This window comes from Nuphar pumila, chromosome 3, assembly GCF_984573655.1.
Source record: "Nuphar pumila chromosome 3, dmNupPumi1.hap1.1, whole genome shotgun sequence".
NCBI lineage: Eukaryota > Viridiplantae > Streptophyta > Magnoliopsida > Nymphaeales > Nymphaeaceae > Nuphar > Nuphar pumila.
The window spans coordinates 100,176,284-100,187,535 of record NC_143251.1 but is presented as its reverse complement, the minus strand read 5'-3'; the positions used below and the strand labels follow the sequence as shown (position 1 = coordinate 100,187,535).

The following is an 11,252-nucleotide window of genomic DNA, read 5'->3' as shown; positions in this document are numbered from 1 at the left end:
TCACTATTTCTGAGTCTATCTAATGGGTTTTCGTTGATGGTAGGATCACCAAATTGATGAAAGACAAGAAGTCTACAACCCAGTTGGATTCAATACATGGGTACCTTAACTATATGTATAGGTCATTTGTAGGAGGTTCATTAGCTACCTATATGTCATCCCATTCACTATTTCCTGCACCCATGCCCTTCACAGCCGTTGCTTATACCTATCCATCACAGCCATGGTACACATGGCTGTCACTTACTTTCAGCCCCACACACACCGTTATCTCAGTAGCATCAACTGCTATCCATCACCTACAACCAGTTTCAGTTCCAGCATTTTGCCCTACAGCAGCCCCTGTTGCTGCTATACCCACCTTTATTTGCCAAGTGATATATAAATCATTTGATTCCTTGAAATTTCCAATCAGGTTTTAAGCTTTTGCTGAGAACACATTGAAATATTAGTTTAAAACCAAGTTTGGAAGCACTATGAGATGTGTTTTATTGATTAAGTCTTGTTTTAATATGTATTACATCCTCTACATATTCATTGTATGTTGTATATCAGCTTCCGGTCCTGTGGCAGGTAAATAGTTAGAAAGTGAGATTAGGAAAAACAAAGTGCAGGTGGATTCAATTTTGTACAATATGGCTGTAATGCCAAGAGAACATCAATGGCCGCCGGCTATATTGCACTAGCACCAGCTCTTGGCTTACAACATTTGTTATAGCACCTACAATGGCTATACCCATTTGACATTTTTGTAGGTGTGCAGTCTTGAAAATGGGCCATATTCATGAACGGATATATCAATATCCATTCATGATTTATGGATCATATTTGGCATGCTTCGTTATTGATATATAGGGAAGCTCCATACCCATTTTTATTGAAAATTATCTTATAATTTGGGAAATAAGGCTGTGTGAAATCCCCTACAGAAATTGTATATACCTGTATTTTCTGATTTTACCCATTATATGGAATTTCTATCAATATGTATATTTTCTCATTACATGTATATATATATCCATATATATATGTATATCTATGTATATCTACCTATATGTATACGTATATATGTATATATATATACATATATATATATATATACTTATATATATATATATATATATATATATATATATATATACTTATATATATATATCACTTCATGTGCACTTGTTATCACATATATTTTTCTTTTCTTTTACTTTTTGTAAATATATCTTCATTACCATATATCATTTATCATAAATTCAAATATTTCTATATCTACATGTATATCTTCGTTGTACATAGTATATATACCCATTTTCTTGGATATCTTGTACTAATTCTCATTTTTGCAGGAAAATCTGGAGGAGGATGATTCTTTTTCATTATGTATTTTTATTTCATTTATTTTGACTCACATCAGAGATGTAATAATCAAACTTGGAATAATATTTACTTTTACTGCTTAGATTAGGATGCATCTCATGTAGTTTGATTTCTGCATTATCCTGATTCTATGATGCATATATTTAAATTTTCAAAATTCACCGTGGATGAACACGAATAGCACATGCACTAACTCTTAGAGAGTTGATGAACTCGGTGGAGTCCATATTTACGGCCCTAGTCGGAATATGGACGAGACCCAGATCCATCATCTTTCTACCAGTCACATTGAGCCTACACTCTTAGGCTATTTTAAAAATGCACATCATATTTCCAATTTTTCAAAATATGGTGAATTAACTCAAGTAAACTTTGAACATATTCATGACCACAGTCAGAATATGTGAAGGATTTACTTTGGCTTAATCCACATTTTTCCAACAATTTTTTCAGAAATCTTTTCAAACTGCATTCATTCATTCAAATCATTTGCATCATCTGTTTTTCTCAAGAAACTTTCACTTCATGGAATCGATTTCTCAAGAAACTATGAGGATTTCCGAAGTTGGATTTTCCAAATCAAAGTTTTCCTGTGATTTTCCTTGAAAATATTATTTTCTTAAGATGCTTTCAAAAGGAATTTCTCATCTTTCTCAAGAATCAAAGTTGATTTTCAGATATTTCAAAGACAAGATTCTCAGGATTTCAACTTCCTAAGTTTTGAATTTTCTTCTCCAATGAGTTTTCCTATAGATTTTCCCTCATTTTCCTAAGAAAATTCTCAAAGTCTGAGTTTTCCGGACAAGTGTTTTCCTTTTCAAATGTTCATCTTTTCTCCAGAATTCCTTCCATTTTCCTGAGATTCCCATTTTTTCATGATTTTCCAAATCTCTATAAACTTTCTCGAGATTTTCCCTAGATTCTTATTTCTTCATGGTTTTCCAAGTCTTTATAAACTTTCTCAAGATTTTCTCGAGATTCCTACTTCTTCAAGATTTTCCAAATCTTTATAAACTTTCCCGAGATTTCAAATCTTCTTCGTCTGAGTTTCTTGAGAGATTGATTTCTTGGGAAATGCTTTTCAACTCAAAATGTTTTCTAACCATACATCATATTTTCCCAACTTACATTTTTCAAAAATCTCATAGCACATGCCTGAATTCTCTGTGCATTTAGGATAGAACACAATTTCGATAATTTTACTAATTTAAGCACAATTTTGGTCCTTGGTTCGATTACCCCTGTTAAAGGCTGCAGGAACGGTCGAACCTCGTATCGACAGGTCGAACCCCATCCCATAGATTTTCCTGCAATTTTCAAAACGGAGACGAGTATTTCAAAACAATTTCCAAAATCCGGTCAAGTTTGAATCGCGAAAGCATTTCCCTCTCTCTTCAGCAAGGAAGGGAAGACGGGAAAAATTTTGCGACGATAACACATACCCTTAAAGTCTTATCATAATTCAAAATACAAGGTCTGAATCCTCTTTTTCTAATCCTATTCTTTTTCATATGGGTTGCTACTACAACTCACTACATATTTGATTCCAAGCACAGAACTAAATCAAATACGGTAATCAACAAGGTAAACGTTAGATTTAAAAAAAATCAGAACATGAGAAATCAACTATTTGTTATTTAAAACATACACAGATCCGAGATTCAACATTTAAATCGTTTAAACCCTTGCAAATGGGTTGTACTATTGTAACTTGCATCCTTGTAACATGCACATTGCGAAAACCATAATAAACCCTACAGTGCAATGCATGGTTTGATGTCAACTACGAACAAAATCAGGGTATGTTTGGGGGGATGCAACAAGATACGTGTACCCCAGGGCACCAAACACACGCACAAGAATACGATGCCTCTTACCTTGTTGAAGACCGAAGGAGTTTTGCGAGAGGGCTTCCACTTGCTCCACACGTCTCCTTTCGTCGTTTGGTTCAGCGTCAATAAGAAGCCGAGATAGAAAGATGGTGATGGCCATGGCTGGAATGGGGAAGATGTGAAAGAGGGAGGAAGGAAGAAGATCACACGGTTGAGAGGGGAAAAGTGAGAGAGAAAGGGAAAGGGTCACCATGAAACTCTTTTTTTGTAAACCTCTCCCTGTTTTCGGTTTTTTTTTTTTTCATGTAACCCCCACCTCCACTTTTCCTGATTTCGAAAATATGGGAAAGTGGAAATTTCCAAAGGGGAAAACAGTTGGGTTTCCTCTTTGGGAAACCACCCAGTCGCCCCCTTTGATGGTACAGTGTTTCCTCATTTAAACCCTTCTTAAATAAGGAGGTTTCCAAATCATTTTGAATTTGAAAAGGCGTAAAAAAAATGTCAAAGTCGTTTTTAGCAAAAAGGCTCCCTGGCGCACAAGGGATTTGAACTGGGGTCCTCTTCTGTAAGGGGTAACGAGCCCCACCAGTGTGCCATACACAATTTTGTTGCATATCTTTGCAATGAAATTTTATTTAACCACTTTTAGACGTTTGATGGATTTTTTTTTTCCAAAAACGCCGTCTTAAGTATTTATTTCTTTTTCTCTTAGTAACCGATCTCCTTAATTAAGGTCTTGAAACTCCCCACCCAAATTTTGAAATTTGGGTGGCTCATTACTTTCGTTGTTTTGATACCTCCCCCATTAAGGTCTTCTTAATGGAGGAGTTATTACACAATTTGAATCTTTTTTACAAAAACTGTCTTTAATAAAAACATAATGGCGCACAGGGGGATTTGAACTTGGGTTCTCTTCCCTAAGGGTCCACCATTCTGACCACTACACCAATTCCTCCTTAGTTGCACCTTCTTGCAACTGTAATTCTTTTATCTTATGAAAATCCGTCCAAGTCCCTATCATGTACGTTTTCATCGGATTTTTTCGAGGATGGGGGTTATGAACCAGGGTTGTGGTTCCACACCACCGTGCATCATACCGCAACACCATTTGTTGCAATATTGGCCTTGTTTAATTCCCTTATATGCAAATTGGTTTTCGATGAATCTCAAATACGAGTTGGATAAAAATTATATTTTAGATCTTCTGAACCTTCGAACTAGATTTTTGGAACTTGTTCGCAATTCAACCATATTTGGATCCATTAAGATCCAATTGAATTCTAATTCTGTTTTGAATCTATCCAGGATCTGAATTTGTTTGTCGTACCCGAATCCAGATACTAGATCCATTTGATCCAGTTTGGATTCAAGATCCATTTGGATCGACTCTATATCATTTTATCGTATTTATTTCAAAGAATTTTATCCTTTATTTAGTCTGATAATTATCAAAATTTTGCGGGTTTTACATCCTTTCCCCCTAAAAAGAATTTCGTCCTCGAAATTCATTGAAAAGACCAATCAAATGGATTGGAGTATCTAACTATGTGTATTATATTAGATGATACTTCAAAACCAATTAAAGTATAAACCTTGCATCTCGTTTCAGGGTCCTATTTAGTGTAGCAAAATTCCCTATTTGAAGAACCTAATGGCATAGCCTTCATTACTAGAAAGTGATATATATATGTGTATATATATATAACCTCTATATATCAATTGGGTCAACTATAATTCAGTATTCAATGCATATTGAAACTAGAGTCATTAGACCCTATATCCTGGATCGTATTCAATTAAGATCTGGTATAACATTCTAGATTAAACCAATTCAGTATTAAACTTAAAATCATTCCATTAAATCCTTTCATCAAAATATTCATCTTGGTTTCCGAAGAACCTACATAATAACATTGTTAAGTCTAATAGTGTCCCTAGCAATATATCTAGGTTCTAAAAAATTATGTAATAATTCATTTTTTTATAAACTAGAAAACAAAATTAAATACTTACAGAGCTTTTACAGGGTCGCTGAAAGGCCATGAACCATATATTATTGTCCTGCTCTGATACCATAATTGTAACGCCCCAAATATTTAGCTTTAAAATTTTAGAATAAATTTTTTTTCTACACAAGAGCGAAAAATCTTTATTAAATCCTTAGTCAAATTATTTGGGCGGTGATGATGCATGAAATGCACATCATGTAAACAAGTTTTTCATGCGTTTTGTATCAAGTTTAAGGTTTTAAACCCATGTTTAGATGTGTTTTGATAGTAAGGGCTATGGTTCGAATTTCAGAAAAATCGGAGTTAAAATGAGAGAGTTATGGCTATTTCAGTGTTTGGGCACGGATTTCGAGGTGGATCGGATCCATATCCGACCCAATTAGGTCAATTGGACCTTGGATCAACTCTTAGAAAGCCCAAAACCCAACCCACACACCTATCCATACTCATTTCAAAAAGTTTTTCTAAAAACCCCCCAGAAAGTGGCGCCTAGCAATATTTTATTTTTTAACACTCTTTCTGAAAAATGTCAAAACTATAAATAGTTTTTTTTCAAGAACCCTAGGCGTCTTTGGCTGTGTTTGGACGCCCCCTACAGTGACTCTACAGCAGCAGCTCCTTCCTCTCCATCTTCCCCAAGTGTTGGCCATTGAAGATCGACCTATGCTTGATTTTCAAGCATATTTTCAAGCTTTCTTTGGTTTCTTTTCCTTTCTTTCTTATTCCTTGCTGTCTTTTCACCATTTTTCTGTACTTTTGCAGGTGTAGCAGAGGTGGAGACCATTAACCTTGGGCGGGAGTGCGCAACACACCACCAAGGTGAGCCGGCCCTACCTCCATCCGGCTTTCTACACCCTCCGATCGCGAATCGGCTCACATGCCATCATCGGTGGATCTCCAACGTGTAGCAGCTGCAATAGGTGCCGTTTTTGGTGAAGTACAGCATCCTTGAACTGTAGAAGACGTCTACATCCAGCCACGGTCCGCTCTTCTTCACCCCCCCGGTCGTCGGATCTTCCAAAAGGTAGGTCTTCTTCTTCCTTCTCTTCTAGATAAAACCGATTTGTGTGTGTGGTTTTTGTTTTGTTATTTTCTGTATGTTTCTTGTTTTTCTTTTTATTTCAACCTTAGAATAGCATGCGTGCACAGACCAGCACGTTAGATTAGGTTTTCTTTCATTGGTTGTGTATTCGATTTGTGTTTTTCCATCGTTTTTATCTAAAACGTGCAAATCGGCAAGAGGCTTTTCTAGTCGATTTGGGTTTTTGTTTCCAGCGTGTTATAGGTGTTTTCTTTTTAGAAAATCTCAGACACAAATTTCATTTTGATTCATCTTAGTCGTTAGGTTTGTTTGTGTGTTGTTTTTGCTTGAAAAGAAGAAAAATCGGCTAGACTTTTTCTAGCCGATTCTTGATTTCTACAAAAATATTTTTCTGTTTTGCTATTTTTGTTTTGTCCAGCTTGTGTCTTGTATTGTGTTGCTGAAAATCTCATTCGGAAATTTCATTTTAGTTTATTCTAAGTCGTGGGTTGTGCGTGTGTTTCGTTTTGATTTTATTTTTGAAAAAAGAAAAAAAAATCGGCTAGGGATATTCTAGCCGATCTTTATATTTTTGTTAAAAGGGGGTTTAGAGTGGTAAGTTGTGTTGCTTGCTGTGTGTTTAGTGTGTTAACAGTAGCATAAATTGGTGTTAGTCGTTCCATTGTTTTAGGATTGATTTACTTAATTGTTTTAATCATTTTTCGTTTTGGTGTTTGAGTGTATTATTGAAAATTATAAAAATCAAGTTTTCTTTATTTTTTTTATGATTTTAAGTCCAGCATAGTGATGTTATTGTTAGCCTTTGTGTAATTAGGAGTCATTTTTAGTATTTTCTAACTTAGTTTTATCAAAATAGTAGTTACTTGGTTTTATTGCTTTTCGTTAGTTTATAAGTTTATATATTTTTTATTTTTTATTTTCGTGTAGTTCTTCTTCTTCCCCAAGGTGGGCGGCAACCATTAGAGCTCTCCTTGAGCTCTTGGTCGAGTTTTAGAAAGTCTTAATGGTCATTAGTTGAGTTAGGAAGGTGTCTAGGTTCAATGTATTAGGTCTTTCTTTTCTAGCCGTTTTTAGAGGTTAACTAAGTAGGTTTTGATAATTAGGTTAGCATTAACTCCTAGGAAATCGATTTTCCATTTAAGTTCTTTTATTCTCTAGGTAGAATTAAGTCTATTAGTTTAGAAAGTAGCATCCATTAAAGTTGGCGATTTTTGAGAAGAGAGGTAATTAAAGTAATTGAAAATTGGAAAGCTTTTGGAAAAAGGAGATTCTTCAAAAATCGTGTGAGGCATTTAAGGAAGATTTGAATTTTGAATGGGTATTAAAGAAGGAGTTACTCCTTAACTTTGGAAAGTGTTTTTGCAATTAAACCAAAATTCCAATCTAGGGTACACGATTTCCATAGAGCATTAAAAGCATTTTAATTCCATCTTGAAAAGCAAAAATCGTGGATTTCTAGATTGGCCTTTTCAGATTTCCAAAAAGGCATTAAAGGCAATTAAGGAGTGTAACTCCCTCTTTAAATGGGGCAATTTTTGAGAATCCAAAGCATTTCAAAGTTTGAACATTGGTAATTATTACATTCCTTTTCCAACCTCCTCCATTAAAATCGTGAACTTTGGATTAATTGTAGCTTAATTAGGAGGTTACTACTTTAGTCTAGACCTAACCTAGTCAAACCGAGCCTAGGTCGAGTCAACCCCTAGTCTACACCCCCTTTGAGCCTAGTCTACCTAACCTATCTAAGTCAAACCTAGTTGATTCAACTTAGTTCAAGCCTACCTAAACCGAGTTCATCCTAGTCTTGCTAGACCTAAATCCAAAACCCAACCTTGGTCAAACCTAGTCAAAGACCTAACTCGGGTAAAAACTTAGTCTAAACCTAGTGAGTCAAACCGAGCTTACCTTAGCCCATTCGAGCCTAGTCGAACCTAAGTTGAGTCCAACTTAGTTGAGTCTAAGTCAACCCGAACCTAGTTGACTAAGTCTATCCTAAACCAAGTTCAAACCCTAGCCTAGCCTAAGTCCAAGTCAAGACCAATCCGAGATCGAGTCAACCTTAGCCAAACCCAACCCAACCTTAACTAAGGTCAAACCGAGTCCACCTAAGTCAACCGAACCTAGTTGATTAAGGTAACTCAAAACCGAATCCAATTAGTGAGTCAACCTTAGCTCGAACCTATCTCTTTCAACCTAGTCAAATCGAGCCTACCTAATCCCATCCGAGTGCATCCAAACCCAAACTGAACCTACTCAAGTCGAAACCGATCCTAGTCGAGTCAACCAAGTGAAACCTAACCTTAGCCTTCGTTCTTTAGTTAAGTAAGTCATTTCTTATTATTTCTTTTGATTTCTATATTAATTAGTTTATTTATCTAATTTAGTTTTAGTGTAGAAGTGTGTGTACGTATAGCATATTTATTTAGTATGTATGAAATGTGTTTCATTGTGGTTTGAATGATAGTTAGATATTAGTTAACTTAGTAGTTAGATTGTATTTTATTATTGAGCATAGTTGCATTTCCATTGTTAGTTAACTTCGTTCTAGTCATAAACTGCTTGTAGTGTTTTGTTCGTCGTGCATTTAGTGTTTTCCTAATATTCATCTGCATATACACTGTTATACAGTGTCATTTAGATTGCATTAGGTGTAGATTACATTTGATAGGGGGTAAATAGGTCCATAAAGTGAATAGTGCACTCAAATAAAAACCAGATTTTTGCCCTGTCGCAACAGAATTATTTTCTGAGCAAAAATTCTGTGTTTTCCAAATTTTTTTCTTCTATTCACTTTATTAACGTGTTATTTAACTGCAGACCAAATTTCAGTTCATTCGGAGTTGATTTGGTCTGATTTTTAAGCGTTTTGTGAAAACCGCTTTTTCTGGATTTTAAATTACAGGACTGACGATATCCTGATTTTTCCCAGATTTGAAACGCTTATATCTGGAGTTCCAGATACTGTTTTTCAATTCTGTAAAAACTGTCAATTTGTTTAATCTGTCAGTTGCAGAACAGAATAAATTTCGGGAAAATCGGACCTCGTTTTCCCTGTCAAACAGTGGTTTTCCGATAACCTGTCAGATTGCTAGTTTACACTAGTTAGGGGCAGTTTCGTAATTTTCTTAATTTCGGCATTTTAGGTTTGTTTTCAGTAGTTTCTGTATTTTAGAAGTTGCATAATCATCATACAGCATTAGTAGAAGTAATTTGGTTAATTTTAGAATTAATTTAGTATTTTATTTAATTTTTGTTTGATAAGTAGCATTTGTTTATTATTTTCGTAGAATTAGATATAGTTTTAGTTGTTGTTTGCATACTTAAAATAGAAAACTAACTTTGTACTTTTCTGCATTTTTAGGTTGAAAAGCATATTTAGTTTCCAGGGTTATTATACAAGTGAGAAGATTCTCTAAATGGCGAAAAGACAGAAATATCCTTGGTGTGGAGCAGAAGACTGAATGCTTGTTTAGTGTTCTTTTAGTGCTTAATTGTAGTTGTATTCACTTTATAATTGTAGATTGCCATTTGATATTAATAAATTAAATTTTCTAGAATTGTAGTTATTAATTCCTGTTCCCTGAGGATCGACCCGTACTTACCACTTTGTGGAAAGTCGGTTTTTATATTTTTGGTTGACGATTTTCCAAAGTTTTATTGAAAATAATTGTTTTAAAAAAAGAGCATTCCAAAATATCAACCAAATTTTGGCGCCGTTGCCGGGGAACGACGAATTAATTACTTTATTTCTTAGAGTTTAATTTATTATTATTTTGTTTTAGTTAGTTAATTAGTTGTTTTCTTTTTAGTTAGTAGGATTAGTAAGTGAATATAGGATTAACATAGTTAGTAAATATAGGATTCACATATTGTTCTTTTTAGGATTCACTTAATTATCATTCTGCAAGGAGCGATTAGACAGGTGGGTTTTAGAAAAACATAGTTTGTGATTTCCTGTATTTATTTGTTTTAGCATTTTAGAATAGTTTACTTTGTTATTTAATTATTTAGTATAGAATTCTGACATAGCTATATAGCATATTTGTTTGTTTTTAGTTACTGTTATTTGCTTATTTACATTTTAGTATCTGTGCTAGTTTAATTTTTTTTAGTTAGGTCGTTTGCTTACATCTGGTCTTAGTACCAGTGTATGCAGGGTCGACGAGGTCTAGGAACCCCATTACACCCATTTGTTGACAACCCAGAGAGAATTTTACATTCTCATCGAAGTTCGGCAACAATGGCTGACATGGATCCTCCACCTCCACCCCCAGTTCTTTCACGCCCTCTGCGGGAATACTTCATTCCCACAGACTATGTTCAGGCATCCTGCATTCGGAGACCCGATATAGGAGTGCCACATTATGAGATTAAGGCCAGCATTATTCAAATGCTTCCATCCTTTTATGGCCTTAGTCATGAGGATCCCTACCGACACTTAGATGAATTCCTCGAAATCTGTTCTACTGTTAAGATACAGAATTTCGATGTTGATGCGTTGAGGTTGACTCTATTCCCTTTTTCATTGAAGGACAAAGCCAAGTATTGGCTAAAGTCCTTAGATTCTGTAGAAATAGAGTCCTGGGATCAGTTGCAACAGGAGTTTCTTCGGAAATACTTTCCCATTGGTCGCACGAACCAATATCGTAGAGCCATCACTAGCTTTTCAGAGCTAGATGGTGAGCGCTTTCATGAGACCTGGGAGAGAATGAAGGATCTCCTCAGGAAATGCCCCCATCATCAGGTGCCGAAATGGCAACTGGTGCAGAGTTTCTATGATGGATTGTCTGACAAGAATCGTCAGATGATCGACTCTTCATGCGGTGGGACATTCATGCTGAAGAGCGAGGACGAAGCATGGAGGCTATTTGATACATTGGCCGAGAATTCACTCCACCATGCTTCGAGCTCTCATTCTGATAGAGCCACACCCAGCATTCAGAAGAAAGCTGGCGTTCTTGAGATTGGTCCATCTACTGCACTACAGTGTAAAGTAGA

The 11,252-nt window shown here is 35.4% G+C and overlaps 1 non-coding gene across 1 annotated transcript; it reads right to left on the bottom strand.

Moving 5' to 3' along the window:
• Window positions 1-10,897: 10,897 nt before the first annotated feature.
• Window positions 10,898-11,000, bottom strand: LOC149843174 (small nucleolar RNA R71). The gene has a single exon (XR_016431195.1). It is a non-coding gene; the product is annotated as a small nucleolar RNA R71 (small nucleolar RNA).
• Between the last annotated feature and the right edge of the window lie 252 nt (window positions 11,001-11,252).